Source organism: Eptatretus burgeri, chromosome 10, assembly GCF_056783735.1.
Source record: "Eptatretus burgeri isolate ZD-2024b chromosome 10, Ebu_testis_v1, whole genome shotgun sequence".
NCBI classification, from domain to species: Eukaryota; Metazoa; Chordata; class Myxini; order Myxiniformes; family Myxinidae; genus Eptatretus; species Eptatretus burgeri.
Genome location: NC_140970.1, coordinates 8,323,744 through 8,341,243, shown reverse-complemented (window position 1 = coordinate 8,341,243; position 17,500 = coordinate 8,323,744). Strand labels below are relative to the sequence as shown.

The 17,500-nt window shown below is 42.5% G+C and overlaps 1 protein-coding gene across 1 annotated transcript in view; it reads left to right on the top strand.

Moving 5' to 3' along the window:
• The window catches only part of LOC147017921 (pituitary homeobox 3-like), a 128,611-nt gene that overhangs the window by 1,018 nt on the left and 110,093 nt on the right, over nt 1-17,500 (top strand). The window lies entirely within an intron of this gene.

Here is a 17,500-nt window from a genome sequence, read left to right as displayed (position 1 = left end):
TTATCACCGCCAAACCCCGGCCCACAACAATATCACAGGTGGATGCAACGAGCCTTCTACCGATGTCACTCGTAATGGTGGATGTAGATCGGCCATACACTCCCATTGTTTCAATGGCAATTGGCACGAATACATGAGTTTGGCTGAGGCCGGCGTATTTATTAAGTTTCAGAACTTCCACATCGGTGGCAGCCGCTCCAGCTGTTGAGGCTGTGTTGTCAACATGTGATTTGGCGAAAGTATCAACACAAGTGCAATCCCAGCTTCGGCTTTCCCCATTCTTGTATGGGACAATCGTCAAGCCATCTGGGCGGCTGTTTTTGCCAATGCCTACAGCAAGGGGTTCCAGGACAGATGGTATCCCTGCCCCGTAAAGGGCACGTTTGACCACGTCGTTCAAGGCCGAATGTCTAATAGATTGACTGGCACTGAAACGACATGACAGACCATGGTGTCCAAATGTATCCATCATACTGCCGCATCGTCATTTATGCTGCTCACAGACTGATACTCCAACTCGTAGTGCAACCGCAACCCGTAAAGACTCAGGGTCAAACTGTGTTCCCAAAGAGTGAACAGGGACTGCGTGAAGCCACGTCCCACTTTCTTTAGCGGCTGTGGCCAAAACATGGGCTCTGGTGACCTGATCCACACTGTTCAACAGGCTGGCAAAAGCCACTCTTGCCGCCTCAATGTCCCATGTTTTTTGGCTAAGCCGGACAGGCCTTTGGGTACGCAAACACCGATATGGGCTGAACTCCATGACAACACTGCTGCTGTCAACTCCCCCGTTTGTGCCAAACCGCTGATACGGGACAGAACGGCATCGACTAAGGGGTGGACTGCCAGCAATAAGGAGATGAAGCCAGGGAGAGCAATATCAATAGCCCTCCTGAAACCCAGACCTCCCTGCTTAACTGGGAGCGTAGCTTGCATCCCAGCATATTCGTTAAAAGCAACATTCGAGATTTTACAAACAGTTTTGCAAATGGTTTGGTCAAAAGCTCCTAGCTGTGCACTATTCAGGTAGGAGGGAGATGCAAGCAAGAGATACATTTGCTTGGGCAGAGCGAAACAGTTTTTGAGCAGCACAAATGCTTCATGTGCGTCAATTTGCTCTGGACGGCCTGCCATACGGATCAAGTTTTGTAATAATGTTATCATTATTAACCCGTGTGCGTCGCGCAAGGTGGAGGATAGCAATTGGTTTACTTTGTCTGTGTCTGTCAGTTAGTCTATGATCTAGCAGCTATGCAAATTTTTTTCAATTCAATTTCATATTTTGAAGTTTAGTAGTGCATATCATTTTGAACAAAAGCTGTAAAAAAAAATTAATAATGGGGTGGCTGTAAAAACTTGCAGTTTCACAGTACTTTGACTGAATTTCAAAATAATGAATGGCCTCTCATCCTGCATGCACACAATGGGATAAGACAATTGCTTTAGCCCTGTCTATCTGTCTGGAAGTCAAAATTTTTTTTTCAAAAACATTCCAAAGAGGAAACTACTGTTTCTGGGGATGCCTGAAAGGACACAAACAACAGGCACGATAACTAGTTTAACATGTGGTGTCAAGACAGCATTTCCAAAATGCATCAATGGCGGTAAACTTTCGATTCAATGTTTTTGTTTTCTACAGGCTTTAATACGTTTTTATTGCAATTTACTTATATATTTTGAACACAGTAGAACATAAATCGCTTTGTTTTGTGATTCCATAAATCTTCAGTCGAGCAGTAATTTGGAAAAAATTGAATGCAGTCTCGACCAATCATATTTACCACCTGCGCTCTCAGGTTGTGAAAACATCCTGATTCAGACAATATGGCGGCATTTCGCGATACAATACCTGGGCGAACTTTATTAAAATAAAAAGGGAGGAAGTAACCCTTGCCTTGTCTTTTTTTTTCTCAAGATTGTATGGGGTAACGTGTTCGATGAACTCCCTAGTTACCTCTACCACTGAAGGTGGACAGGGGTTATGTTTTCACTGCTGTCTGTCTGTCTGTTTGTTTGTTTGTCTGTGAGCAGGATATCTCAAAACGTTTTGGACGGATTCAGATGTAACTTTTTGGACGGGTTAGGTGTTTGACAAGGACGAAATGATTAGATCTTCGTGAAAATCCGGAACCAGATCCGGATACAATCAACTTTTAAGTGATTATTATTTACCATTGAGAAAAAAGGGTCAAAAACAATATAAAGTACGATGTCTCCAAAAGTTATGGACGGATTGGGATGAAACTTGGTGGATAGGTCGTGCCTCTCACAAGGACGAATTGATTCGATTTTGTTTAAGACCGGGATGCAGATACGGCCAAAAGTGGGATACAAAATGTAAACTGTTCAGCCTGGCAGAGGTATGCGCTCTACCGAGTGCCGTTCTAGTTAAGCCTCTCCCTTTCGGACAGGGGAAGGCTTATTGATTTTGTATGGTTTGTTTCTACAATTAGTGTCCCCAAATTGTAATGGTACTACAGAGTTTAGTATACCCGTAGGAGTACTAAGCCATCAGTTTGAAAAAAAACTCAACTTCTTCTTACACTCCCATTTTCCAAGCTGTATCTCGGAGCCGACATGGACTTTCGGAAAGAAATTTTGCATCAATGATGTGAATAGAAAGTGTGCGGGGTTGATGTGATCTGTATTTTGACCTTGACCTGATTTTAAGGTCATGACCTAATTGTAGACGTTTTAACATTTTTCACCCTAACTCAATGAATGTTTGTCTGATCAGAACAAATTGCCCTCTCTAGATAGCCGAGAGAAAGGTGCATTTACAGTTCATTTACATCACACCTTGATGGGTTAAAGGTCAAGGTCTTCCATGACTAGGAGTACGAAACCACCATTTAAGTTTTCCTCCCTTTTTCTGCCAATTTCCGAGCTGTATCTCGGATCCGGCTGAGACTTTCGGAATCAAATTTTGCATCAATAATGGGAATTAAAAGTTTGTGGGGTTGAAATTACTATTTTGACCTTGACCTAATTTTTAATGTCATGACCCAATAATAAACTTTTTAACATTTTTTTCACCAAAACTTGACTAAGGCTTGGCTGATTAGAACAAATTGCCCTCTCCAGATAGCCTCGAGCAAGGCACATTTATGCTTCATTTACATTAAACTCTTCCGAGTTAAAGGTCAAGGTAAAATGGTGGTTCAAACAAAAGTATTTTTTGTCATCGCTCAATTTTTCCAATGTGGAATCTCAAAGACTGTTTGAGGTCTTCCAAGATGTTCTCACATCATAATGGTGGACGTGCATTGAAGTTGCTCATATGATATCTGTTTCGTTTCCTTGACCTATTTCTTTTCAAGTGTGACCCAATTAACAAAAACACCTTTTTGATCATAACCTGAATAATTTCCCAACAATTTTCATGATGTTGAGATTTCTGGATAGATTGCAGATGGAGACACAATTTCTTAATTTACAGACTATCCCAAAATATTGAAGTTCAAGGTCATATGATGGTCCAAAAGAAATATGGCCATCGTTGAATCGCGGGCCCAGGGTATGTCACGGGTAATTGCAAAAAAAAATGCTCCACCAACTGGGAGGTTTACCCTTGGTGATCATGATTGCTTTGTGTTCGCAGATATCCAGTTACTTTTGTTATTGCAAGTGTCCTTCGAAAAATGTCATGATAAGCTGTTATCTATCTATACACCTTTAAATATGTTTACTTTCATTTCTAGGGCTCTCCACTGAGAGCCCAGTATGCCTTCGTCTGCAATCCCAGAGGTACAAGCCTCAAAGGTGAAGCGGAGGACCTTATAATCATAGCTCTGGATCAAGCTCTGTAAACAAATTACAATCAGAAGAACATATTGATGACCATCATTGAAAGTAGCTGTTTCATGTGCCAAGATGATGCCAATCTCAGTCGCATCCAAGTACGTTGTCCTGCTTTGACACTTATTGAATACTTAAAGCACCATGACAGAGTTGCAAGATACATACAATGGTGTATTTTCAAATGCTGCAATGTCAATGTGTCTGACAAATGGTATCAGCATAAACCACAGAAAACACAGGCAAGTAAGAAGCTACTATCCTGTGGGATATGTAGATTTACACAGACAGAGCTATTTATGCATATAAGCCAAACATCGTTGTCAAATACAAATTTAAAGTCTGTTATATAATAGACTTTGCGGTTCTGTCCGATATAAACAGTGCCGAAGAAAACTGCGAAGCTCTCCAAGTACAGTTTGAGGATTGAGAAATCGATGTTTGAAGAATCTGGAACCATTAGGAACAAGGAACACCACTGTGAAATAATGGTCATTACTGGAGTATCCAGAGTGGTCAAAGGCTCTGAAGATCGGATTAGAGTAATTCTTCGATACAGTACACTGTCTGAGATACATAAAGTCAGAATCATGAAGGGAACTCTACACATACCATGTACTCATGTAGCATGCTGATCATATGCAAACCTCGAGTGTAACCCCTCCACAATGACGGATATATATATATATATATATATATATATATATATATATATATATATATATATATATATATATATATATATATATATATATATATACACATGGAATCGTCTGCAGGATTCACTCTTTATTGTGCAGTGATGTGATAGATAGGTTGAGTTCAGCCACACTGCAGCAGAATGAAATTCCTGAACAAAATGTCAGCCTTGCCTTGGGACACACTGATCGAGCATTCAGAGGCTGAAACTGGAAAACAGAATGTTTTCACATGGAACATATCAGAATATTTTCATGCATTTCTCATGAAACAATCGTGTCCCTCCAAAATATGATGAATTATCCCCCCTGCCGTATAATAAACAATGCGATACCAGAACCAAGCAAACATGTCAAAAGACTTTGAAGGGCACGAAGCTTCGAGAGTTTGTTGGCACTGAATTTTGCCCTTGTGCTCTTCAGCAAGTCCAATTGCAGCAAATAGCATGCCAGGAGAATAGGAGTCATCCAAAATACAGGCACATTGTTGCCTGGTCACATGGGCCAATCGGTCCACACACTCCCAGCCAGATCAAGGGCCCACTCACCACAAATGAGCAACGACTCACTTGGTAGAAACGGGAATTCAGCATAAATATTCAATGTGCAGATACCGCAGTGGGTGGAATTGGTAACCTCATCAACCTCATTCCATTCTACCAGCGAAGATTTCCAATCCATGCTTGTTGTACCTCCGAAACACTGCTTGGGAATGAGGGGTGATGTGATGAAAGCTTGACTGGGAAACGGATTTAAGCACGTTTTGAGCCTACTGCCGAACGGAAGATCACCAAAGTTATTTCCATACCAACCAACCACCAACAGGCACCTATCCCTCTCCATATCTCTTCTTCAGTCCTCAACCTGCCCCCTCTCTCAATACTCCCCATAGCTTTGCTTTCAGCAATTTCCATTCAATATTTCTCATAGCATTTCATTCTGGTTTCCCATCCGATGATCCACAGATTAGTCGTTTCGGTTTCACTTCTCAACATCAGTTTCACTTTGGGATATCAGTTTCAATTTTATCATTGCAACTTGTGATGCGATGTGAACGGTGCATGAAAACGGTTGTCAAAAACGATTTTCAAGGCAATTTTTTTCAATTTTGTCAGGGTTCTGAAGTGGTTTAACGGTCTTAAAATATCAAAAAGGGTCTTAAAGTCTGACAAGTTGAAAGCATCTAAGCAGCATAAAGGGTTTAAGGTGTCTGCAGTGTTTTAAGGGTCATAAAGGGGTCTAAAGTACTTAAAGGGTCTTGTATGGGTTAAATGGGTCAAAATGGTTCTAAGGGTCTTAAAAGGGCCTAAGGGGTCTAAATGTACCTGAAAATGGGATATATCTATAGGTTAAAGGGTCGAAGAAGGTGTATATGTCACAAAAGGGTCTAAGTGGTTGTGAAGGGGTCTAAAGGTCTAAGGGGTCTCAATGGTCTGATGAGGTCGAAAGGATGTAAATGAGTGATAATGGGATAAATGACTTCCTCATGACTGTTTAAAACCCCTATTCAGATGCATTGTGGTTAAAAATCTGATTGTATAAACTTTTGTTGTGATTAACCTTGGGAGCTCAAAGCAGTAAGGTCACAAACAGACAAACAGCAAAACAACTCACCTTATTGTGAGGTGGTTGTTGGAGTTTACACGTTGGCATGTGGTGGATTGGAGATGACGGCACGTGGGTTGCGCAACAGGCATTGATTATATGGATCTACCCTAGTTTAGGATGGTACAACTGCCTCAAGTGCTGTAACGACTCCAAGTCGAGCAAGAAATGCATAAAAGGAATTGATAATATAATATACCTTCTACACCCCACCTCAAATGGCTGAGAAGGACCTCACCAACTGTTCTCCAGACACTCCACTTCAAGCTCACTATACTTTCCTCTCTTCCTCTCGTGCACCTCCTCAATGTTTTCTTCCCAAGATACTGACAATTCCCAAAAGATGACCTCTCTTGTTGTACCTGACGAGATGACAATGTCAGACACAACCTTGTCATGCAGATTTCCTCCGGAAATACCAGTTGTGGCTTTAGGTCTTCCACCACCTGACAATCACAGGCATTTGGCAGACCTCTTGTCTTCCACCTACTCCTCCTCCACCTTCTGCCTCTTGCTGCCTGGCCCTCTTTCACAAACACCTCTCTCCCATTACCCTCATTCTCTACTCCCCTCTCTCTCGATCACTTCACTTCTTGTTGCACCATCGCCACTTCCACTGCCAGCACTTGATTTGTGCTGCCAATGCTACTGAGCATGCACTCGGTGCATGCTGCAATTCTGCACCATTCCCTGACCTCCACACCAAGAGCAGTTCTCCTGCAACAATGCCCACAATCTCAAGTTTGCTGGTGATGGAAGCACAGCATACTTTACCCACAACAGGAAATTCAACAACATTGGCTCCATCCTCCAAATCCCTTGCCATATCAACATCCTCACCTGTACACCCTCCCTCCGATTCCAAGCACCTTGCTGTGCCCGGCTAACTGCCTTCAGAAATCTCCCCTTCCTCCTTTCTTCTCACCTCCCTCTCCACCATCTTCCTCCTTTTCTTCCCACATGCCTTTCGTCATTGATCATGTTTCATCCACCTCAAACTCTGCTTCATGTGCTCCACCATTCCCAACACATCCTCCTGTTGCACTACAACCGCTCCTCCATTTCATCATCCTCTGCTCTTACATTCCACTTCTGACTTGCCTTCTTCTCTGGGAGAGCATTCTTTACCACTGGATCACTCAAATACCACAACATCATAAACTCCTCTATCTTCACCACCTTATACTGCTTGGTTATTGGTGTTAAGGGTAATCGGAGTTTTCCACACTGACCATAAAAAGCAATATTCCTCAAACAGCATGGCATTTCCAACCACCTCCTCACAAAACCACTCACCATAACCTCCATCCACTCCACATGCCCATTCGCAATATCATACACCATCAATGGCCACAATGCTCGTGGCATAAAGACAGACTTCAAGCACCATATCTTCAACTTTCCTGGCAAACCACATACATCAAATCCTCTTCAAACTTCTCACCTTCTTCCTTACCTCCTACATCCTTCTAACGTCATTCAACTCCACCATATACCATCTTGCAAAGCTCTTCACAGGGCCTCTGCCAATGAGGGAACCACCTCCCCCTGCCAGCTCAAACTTGTGAACGTGATCCACCACCACTTGTCTCACCACAACACTCCTCGACTTTCTTTCTTTCCAGCCAACCCTTGCCCACCGCATCAACCATTCCATTTGCTCCAGTATCTCTAACTCTCCATCAGCTGACTGTTGCACAACTGTCAGGTCATCCGTATATCTGTATCAGTGCGTGTATTTGTCCAATTGACTCGATCCCTCCATTTTCTTAAAGGCATTACTATAGTGTCATTGGTCTTGGGCATCGATGATGACTCGTTCTCCATCCCAACTAATTTGACCTCTTCGTCACCATTCCAAAGAGCCTTCCCTGTCAATCCCTGTCCTGTCAACCTCTTTTTTTTTTATAATTTTCCTGCTCTTTTGTCATTCTCCCATTTGTCAGAGTATATCTGCTGATGCTTATTTTTGTATTTTTTTTCCATTTTTTACCTCCGCCACCAAAGGTGTAAGGAGGTTATGTTTTCACCCCTTTCTGTCTGTCTGTCTGTCTGTTTGTCTGTCTGTTTGTCTGTCTTTGTGTGCAGGATATCTTAAAAAGTTGTGGGCAGATTTGGATGGAATTTGGTGGGCAGGTTGGGTGCGTGACACGGACTCTCTTTAGATTTTGGTGAAGATCCGAATCCGGATCTGGATCCCATAATTTTAAAGTGATTCTTCACCATTGAGAGATGGGGCCAAAATTATATATAGCACGATATCTCAAAAAATGTTGTGGACGATTCGGACGAAACTTGGTGAACACGTTGGGTGTGTGACAAGGACGAACTGATTCGATTTTGGTGAAGATCAGAATCTGGATCTAGAAACAAGAATTATTTAATTCTCAAAGTGATTCTTCACCATTGAGAGAGAGAGAGGGCCAAAAATGATATATAGCATGAATTTTCAAAAAATGTATTGGGCCAGATATGTTCTTGTGGATCATGGCGGAGGTAGATGCTCTACCGAGTGCCCTTCCAGTTTTCTTTTCAATCATCGGAGCTGTGTTTGTTTCTGTTTTGTTTTCCTGTGTGGTGTCCATAATTTGATCCTTTCCTTGGAAATTTGCTACGAAATGGATTGATGATCCCTTTTCTGATCTGTTGTTTTCTTGCTCATGTACAAATCTCATCCGGTAGTTTGTTGCGCTTTCACATTCTCCGCTAGTCCGACACACGATGTTCTGTACACTTGGTTAAACTACATCAAAAATACCTTTCCCTCTCACCTTGGTAAGTACAACCTCAGGATGCATTGGTTTTTGTCAAACACCTTGTGAATAGTTAGAAGTTTCCTTGTTTTCGAGTCGAGATTGTTGATCTCCAATTGTGGCCAGTTTATAATTGCCCAGCTATATTGGAATACCGGCACCGCAAGTTGATTTATAGCTTTGGTTTTGTTTCTTGGGGAGAGGGATGACTTCAGAATTCATCTTATTCTGCATAGGTACTCTTTGCTGATTATTTTAGCATTGTTTTGTGCTGTATTTGCGGGTCCTCTATTCCTAAGTATTTGTAAGATGCTTCATTTTCTAGTTCCTGTATTGTTGTATTTCCATCGATTAAGATGCTGTTTGTTATTTTTGTTTTTCCTTGTAAAAAATGTGCATTTGGCACATTTGGCAAGACCAAACTCCATTCAGATGTCCTCCGAGTACTGCTTTACGAGTTTCAGTTGATCTGCCAATTTCTTATCATTTGGGGTGAAGAGTTTCAGATCATCCACGTGCAGTACATGTCACCTTTCTTGTTTTGTTGGTCATTTTTCTATTGCAGGTCAGATTGTATCCATGCCCTTATTCATTATGCCTGGTGTTGGCTTGATGGTTCGGGTGGTTGGCTTTGGATCCTCAGGTCCTGAGTTCAAATCCCGCTCAGCTGTTGAATTAATACCAGGTGGGGTTAACTTGGCCTGTCATCCTTCTGAGGTCGGCAAAATGAGTACCAGCTTGCTGGTATACCGTGTCGGAGTGGCGACCCATCCAGGATTGTGCCCAATAGCCAAGGAGAATGCCTAAGCAGCACAGATTCTGGTCCCAATCTCCTCTCTTCCTCCTTGGTCATTGATGATGTTACTCATCGGGTCCAGAATCAGACAAAACAAGAGAGAAATGGGGGGGGGGGGGAAGACCGTCACCTTGTAAGATACCACGTCGTTTCTTTACTGCTGGGATTTCAATCTTTCCTTCCAGGTAAGGTAGTATCAGCGATGTGTTCAAGGGCGTCATTGCTTTCTCAAAAAGTGTGACTTTCTGGGGGTCCATTTTGTATCCTTGCATGCATTTTACAATCCATGAATGTGGGACACCGTCAAAGGCTCTTTTTGTAATCTATCCAGGCTGTGGATAAGTTGGTTTGTTCGAGCTTGCAGTTTTTGAGGATGGTTTTATCTAACAATAAATGGTCTATTGTTCCATAACATCCCCTTTTACATCTTTTCTGTTCTGCCTCTAAAGCTCCTTGTTGAGTGAGGTGGTCGTAAACTGCATCGGTGTTTATACGTGTTCAAAGTTTGTATGTTGTTGGTGGGAATGTTATTGGTCTATATTTTTGGGTGGATGGATTTCTTCAGATTTGGGAATCGGAAGTGTTGCCTTCTGTGAGCCCATTCGTCCATCGGCTGTTTCCATCGGATGAGTTCGTCAGATGCTCGTGCGTAATGAGGTTGGAGAGTATATAATTGCTTTAGCCAGAAATTCAGACTCCCATCCGGGTCTGGGCATTTGGAGTTTGGTGCTTTTGCGAGTTGTTTTCTCATTTTTTTTTCCCCACTTCAATTGTCATTGGGTGCATTTCCTGTCGCTGTTGCTTTATATTTTCCAAGTGTCGTATCCACTCTGCTTCCTTTTTCATCCTCAAATATACATTTCCGAAATTTTTGAAGGTCCTCTTTTTGGGAGAGTTGTCACATTTTGTTTCTGTTTTCCTCGCTCTTGGTAGAACTTTTTCGAGTTGTTTTCAAATTGTTGATTTTGATTTATTTTGTTGTTGGCTTCATCATAGGTCCCCCTCCCCCCTCTCTCTGCTATCTGTTGTATTTGGATTTTATAATGGGCAGCTAAGGGGTCCAGTCCATTGTTTTATATGTAATAATTATTTTTTATTTGTCTGATTCTTTTCATGAGCTTTTGGATTTCTGTTTCCCTTCTTAAATTGTTCGATTTGTCCTGTTTCTGCCTTCAGTTTTCTCTGATTGTATTACTTCTGTGTCTCTCATTTTGGGCTTATATGCGACATGTAGATTGGTGAACTAAGGATACTATTTTCCTCGTCTTTCTTCCTCTATATGTTATCATACAACGACTATTCAATCTCATCAAACTCGGTCTTAACCTGCATTTCAAGTCCTACCACCAAGGGTACCTAAGTCTATGCAGCAAAGTATCTGCTATGATAATATCAGGGTGGGGGGGGGGGGGGTTGTGGCAATTTCTCTGCCATCCAATCCTTCTTGAAACAACTCCCCAGGAAACTGAACTGAAACTGAAACTGAACTGAAACTGAACAAACCTCTGGATCAAGAATGTGGAGAGCAAACGCTACGGAATGTTCGATCTCCTCACTACCCTTGAGAGCGAGTCCAACGATGAATTTTCCCAAGAAATCGTCCGTCACCTCTTACTGCTCAAGACTGAGTTGATGCATTACTTCCCAGACATTACATGTTGTGCCTACATCACCAATCCGTTTTCCGTTGAACCAGGCGATCTGCCTGTCGGGACCGGGGAACAAGAGGAGCTCATAGATATCCAGGCTGACGAGACAGCAAAGACGAAGCACAAGGAATGCTCTCCTATGAACTTCTGGGTGACCATTGCCTCCTCGTACCCGACACTCGCCCGTCACGCTGTTCCCCAGCTACTGATTTTCCCCTCTACGTGTGAGTGCGAGCAGGGGTTCTCAGCCATGATGACCATCAAGTCAAAGAGCCGGAACCGTCTTGCTGTGCCCGGGCATGGTTTCCGATATGCTGTGAGCAAAGTTATGTCCCGCATCGACCAGCTGGTGGAGAAGAAACAGATGCAGCCCTCGCATTAAATTTTGTTCTTTGTTGACAGTTAGTTCATTTGTGTGTTCTACTTGTGAATAAATTGATATCTTATCGAATTGAGTTTTTCTGGAACCAGGTGGTACGCGGCGACGGTATGGGACCTCCAAGTGGTACTCTATCAGAAAAAAAGGTTGGGAACCACTGCTCTGTAGGCTTGATTCTCCGCCTTCTCATGGTTTGTGTATTGATGCAAAGGTCCCTCTATCTCTTGACCATGAGTTCTCCCATCAAGATACGACACAAGAGTTCATGTGCTTTCACCAAGCGCTTTTGCATTTCACTGGTGAATTCTATTTTTGTATCGCTCTCCATCATCGCCCAATTGTGCTATTTTTCGATTCCATCACTGACAGTGTTGATATTGTTAATGTCTCCACATCCAACTGCTGACATTATGGTCTTTGGAGACTTTAATGTTCATCACAAAGAATGGTTAGTTCACTCTCGCAGCACAGATGCTTCTGGTGTCGGTGCATTTAACTTTGCCGTGTTGCATGACTTTGCTCGGATCATTTCAGCCCCAACTCGAATTCCTGATCGAGTTACTGATTACTTATTGATGTATTTTTGTGCTCAAATCCTGGGGATTGAACTGCAAAAATCCCCCCCCCTCGAGGAAACTCTGATCATGTCAACATCGAAGTTCAGGTTTCTTCTCCCCATCAACTGTTGTTCATCTTGTCCATTGAACTGTTTTCCAATATAATAAGGCTGACCTGGGATGCCTTGTGTTCTTTTTTTTTTGCCAATGGTCACTGGAACTGAATCCTTTGTCACAACCCATCTTAAGCTGCCAAGGAAGTTACTGAGTGGATCCATGTTGGTATGGACCTCTTTATTCTCGGACCGACTCAGTGAAACCACACTCTCAGCCATGGTTCACTTCGGCTTGTTCTGCTACGATCGCCCATCACAATCACCTTTTCAATCAGTATCATCATGTTGGCTCGATGAGCCGCATCACTTGTTTCACTTTGCAAGCAACCAATGTAAACGAGTATTAGAGAATGGTAAGTGCTAGTATGCAGAATCTGTTTGTGATTCTATCTCAAATAAATGGCTCGGTGCCAGATATTTTTGGAGACTTCCTAATAGCAATCTCAACCGTAATCGATCATCGATTCCTGTCCTCTTCAATGACCCTGAAGTGCTTGCTTCTCCTACTGATAAAGTCAACCTTTTTTACTGAGCATTTTGCTGCCAACCCCACACTTGAAGACCATGGACACCCATTGCCTCCTAGTTCTTCCCGTCTTGACACCAGGCTTTCCACTATCTTCGACACACCCAGGAAAGTTGCTGAGATTATTCAGAGACTTGACATCTCAAAATATCCTGGACCACATTGAATCCCTGCAATTGCTTTGAAGCTGTGTTCACCTGAACTGTCTTCTGTTCTCTCAAAATTGCATCGCTTGTGTCTGTCAGTCTGTGTTTCCACCTTGCTGGAAGCAGGCTTCTGTAATCCCTATTGTTAAAGGCTCTGATGAAAAATTTGATCCTTCTAACTATCGACCTATTTTGCATTTCACTGGTGATCCTTTCGTTTTGCATTTTGCAGCCTCCTTCCCATTATAAGCAAATTGGTTGAAGTCCTTATCAAATGACAACTCATGACTCATCTGCAAACCCACAACCTCATAACTGATCTCCAGAATGGCTTTAGACATTCAAGGTCGACTGGTGATGTTCTCTCCCTCATCACTGAACATGTGAATAGAGCTTTGGATCACCATGGAGAAGCCAGGGTTGTTGCTCTCGACATCTCAAAGGCTTTTGACAAAACGTGGCACAAGGGCCTCATTCATAAGGTAAGATCATATGGCATCTCTGGAAAATTACTTGATACAAGAGGGACAGTCATCCCCTGTCCATAATATAAATGCTGGTATTCCTCAGGGGTCTGTGTTGGGTCCACTATTTTTCTTGTTATATATCAATGATCTGCCTGATTGTATTCTTTCTCAATTAAGTATTTATGCAGATGAATCAACACTGTGTACTACCTTGGTGGAAACCTTGTCTCCTCCTTCCCATGTCCATGCCAGTACCACTCTCAACCAGGACCTAGAAAGTGTTATTAACTCTGGAAAAGACTGGCTTGTTACTTTCCACCAAAAAAGACCCACTTGTTGTCTGTGTCTCGTTCAAGATCATCTTGTTTTCCAACCTTGTCTATGGATTGTTCGTCTTTGCAGGAACTACCTGTTATCCATCTGCTTGGATTGGATATCAGCGAAAACTTCAGCTGGAAAAATTACATCTCTGGTGTAGCTGACAGAGCCTCCCAGCACCTTGGCTGCTTATTTTGTGCTCGGTGATACCTTCTCAAGCTGCTATGCTCCATCTGTACAAGGCCACTATCCGACCTGTCATGGGGTATCATGACCATATTTGGGCTGGTGTTCTGGCCTGTCAACTATCTCTCTTGACAGAATCCAGCAACATGCTGCCATTCTGATGGGTCAAGAGTTGGCATCATCCCTGGAACCTCTCTCAGTCAGCTGCTCTGTTACTTCTTTCAACCTTTACTAAAGATATTACCACCAAATGTGCTCTGAGGATCTCTCTCAGGTTATTCCACCTGAGCATACTTTCAGCCGCACTACACGTTTGGCATTTTCTTCCCATCCATCCACTGTGTCTGTCCCGAAGAGTTCTGTTCTGTTCTTGCGTATGGCAGCTATCATCTCTTGGAAGCATGGCTGTGCTGCTGATGCTGTGTCCCTCTACCTATACACTGGTACTCATTTCGCCGACCTCAGAGGAATGACAGGTTGAGTCAACCCCACCTGGTGGTAATTCCGCAGCCAACGGGGCTCGAACTCAGGACCCTAGCATCCTAAGCCAGCCACCCTAGCCACAAAGCCAACACCAGGCTGTCCCGAGAAGTAAGACCATGAGGTATTCTTTCAGTTTTTTTTTTCCCTGCGCTGCATCACTTTGGAATCGTTTACCGACATCCTGCTTTCCCCTCAATCCCAACAAAAATGTCAATGGATTCCTCCTTTCTGTTTAATATCTATACTTTCCTTTGTGTAGCTCCCACCTTGAGTGGTCTTTGGCTTTGTGGTGGGCGAAATCTCATTTAAAAAAAACTAGAAGGGCACTCTTCGACGTCACGACATTGCCAGATAAGCCTCCGCGCACATTATTACATCATTATACATACTTGTACCAAGTTTGATTTAAATCCCTGAACCAAGATTCAAAACGTTAAACAATTCTGGCTGCCAGACCATGCGTCCAATCAAGTAAAGTTGAAATTTTAAACATATATATCCCCATAACTACTAGATCATAATTGCGACGTTTCACATCGATTGAAGCGGTTCAAGAGCATTTTTTTTTCTTCAGATTTTCGTTAAGTCCAATATGGCTGCCAGACCATGTGACCTATTAATTATTCATGAACACCCCGGTATCCCCTCGGCTTGGGGATATGCGGGTGAAGTTTCCCCTCGATCTGTCTAGCTGTTTTGCAGAAGAAGGTTTTTAAAGGGTTATTCTTCAAAAAAAATCATACCTGCCAAACCATGTGACCTATGGCATCATAGGTGGAGAACTTATTGTTCCTCATGGATAAGCAATCGTATCTGTAAAAGTTTTGCCTCGATTTGTTCAGCCGTTTCTGAGAAGAAGATTTTTGAAAGTTTTTTTTTTTTACAAAAAAAAAAAATATATATGGCTGCCGAACCACATGACTGATGATGTCATCAATTCCCCCCCCCCCCCATGCAATTTAGCTTGAGATGACTCAAATTTGTTCATACTGATTGGATAAAGCATTTGACGTATGTAATTATGACGTCATAACGAAGCCACTTATGACATCAAAAAAAATCACACCTGTTTCCCATGGGGAGTACTTGAGATGTGCAAAGTTTCAAATTTTTTCGATGGAGCGGTTTCGGAGATACAGAGCTCCAAAGTTTTACCTTTTTTCCAAAATTTCTGCCACACCATGTGACCTCTGACATCATAATTATCATGCAAACATTCTACGTGAGTAATCGCACCAATGGTGAAACTTTCGTGTCAATCAGATAAGTGTTTGCAGAGAAAGTTAGAAGGGCACTCGGTATACCGCCGCCACACAATACCTGATCCACAAGAACGTATCGGGCCCAATACATTTTTGAAAATTCATGCTATACTCGTATATTGGCCACAAATTCCTCCACACACTATTCTTTAGCTGTCATATGAGCCTCGACAATGTTTAAAAAATGCCTCGAAAGAACTTAAAGATGTTGTCACTGCTATGAAGAAAGTTATCCTCGGCTCGGCCAACAGCGGGTTTTGATGAGGTGGAAGAAGCCGACGTTACACAACTTCTGCGATCGCATGGAGAAGAGCTAACCAATGAAGATCTGAAGCAATTCGAGATGAGATTAAAAAAAAAAGCAACTTGAGATGATGATATTCAATTGCTTGTTTAAAATTATTTAAAACTTATACTCTAGATTTAAATAATGGCTTTTGTCTGATGGTAAAAAAAAATTTCCCATGGAACCCTAACCCCCTATTTTACATGAATTCTGTTGGGGAAATTGGAATTGCTTGAAGTCGCACTTTTTCAAGAATGTATCTACAACGTTAAGCGAGGACTGACTGAATGTACGGACAGACGGACAACCCGAAAACATCATGCCTCCAGCAACTTCATCGGCGGAGGGATACAAAAATCGATCAACAGACTTAAAAATGAAGGTGCTAAAAAAAAATATAAAAAGTAAGGTGTACGTCCTGCTAGAAATGGTACCCATCAAGGTCTTCATGATGGGCCATCATGAATTCAGTGTGTGAAAATCTTTCTTCATGAACACATCCAGCATCCATTCCCTTAATCCATCAGCGTTGCAAACACATCGTGAGAGCATTAGCGGTTTTAGGTCACCGTGTTTGTAGAAATCTTTTTTTCAGCAAAAATTACATTATTACATCACGTGCTCTCCACAAATGGCTACAAAAATCTCTACATCCGGGTTATTGCAAAAAATGGTGTGCCATCAAATCGTGGATGAGTTGCTTAACCGAACTCATTTGCTTGTGCTGTTCAATCGTAGGGGTGGGTTAAGGGGGGTTCAAAGGTTCGGATTAGCTATCCTTCCCCTCCTTCCCCAATGCATGAAATGCCTAGTGTTGGCTTAATGGTTTGGGTGGCAGGCTTTGGATCATAGGGTCCTGAGTTCAAATCCCGCTCAGCTGTTGAACTAATACCAGGTGGCGATAACTCAGCATGTCATCCTTCCGAGGTCGGCAAAATGAGTGCCAGCTTGCTGGTATACCGTGTCGGAGTGGCGACCCGTCCAGGATTGTGCCCAATAGCTAAGTAGACTGCGTAAGCAACACTAACACTCTACACAGAGTATGGTCCCAATCTCCTCCTCCTCCAATACACTGTGGTCCCTTTCAAGCAAAGTGCATTTCTTTTTATTCTTTCAAAATAAACAATGATGCAACAAGATGTTGTTGTTTTTTAATACATAACGACAAATAACTTTATTGTACTTAACAATGAAATAGACATTAATGCAATGGAACAAGAACAAGTTGTCCTCATTAGTTGGTGCAGACGAGCACATGAATACTTTTGAGCCGTCTCGTCTGGGTTTGATTACTGGCTCGACCATAAACCATCGGATTGGTGCTTCGCAAACGGGGTGTTGCATGATCAAGCGTGTTGTCTCTTGGGTGGACTTTAGGCCTCATGTTGGCTTAACTGTAAAGGTGCTCGTCTTATGGTCCTAGGGTCTTGAGTTCAAGCCTCCGTCGGGCCATAGAATTAACATCGGGTAAGATG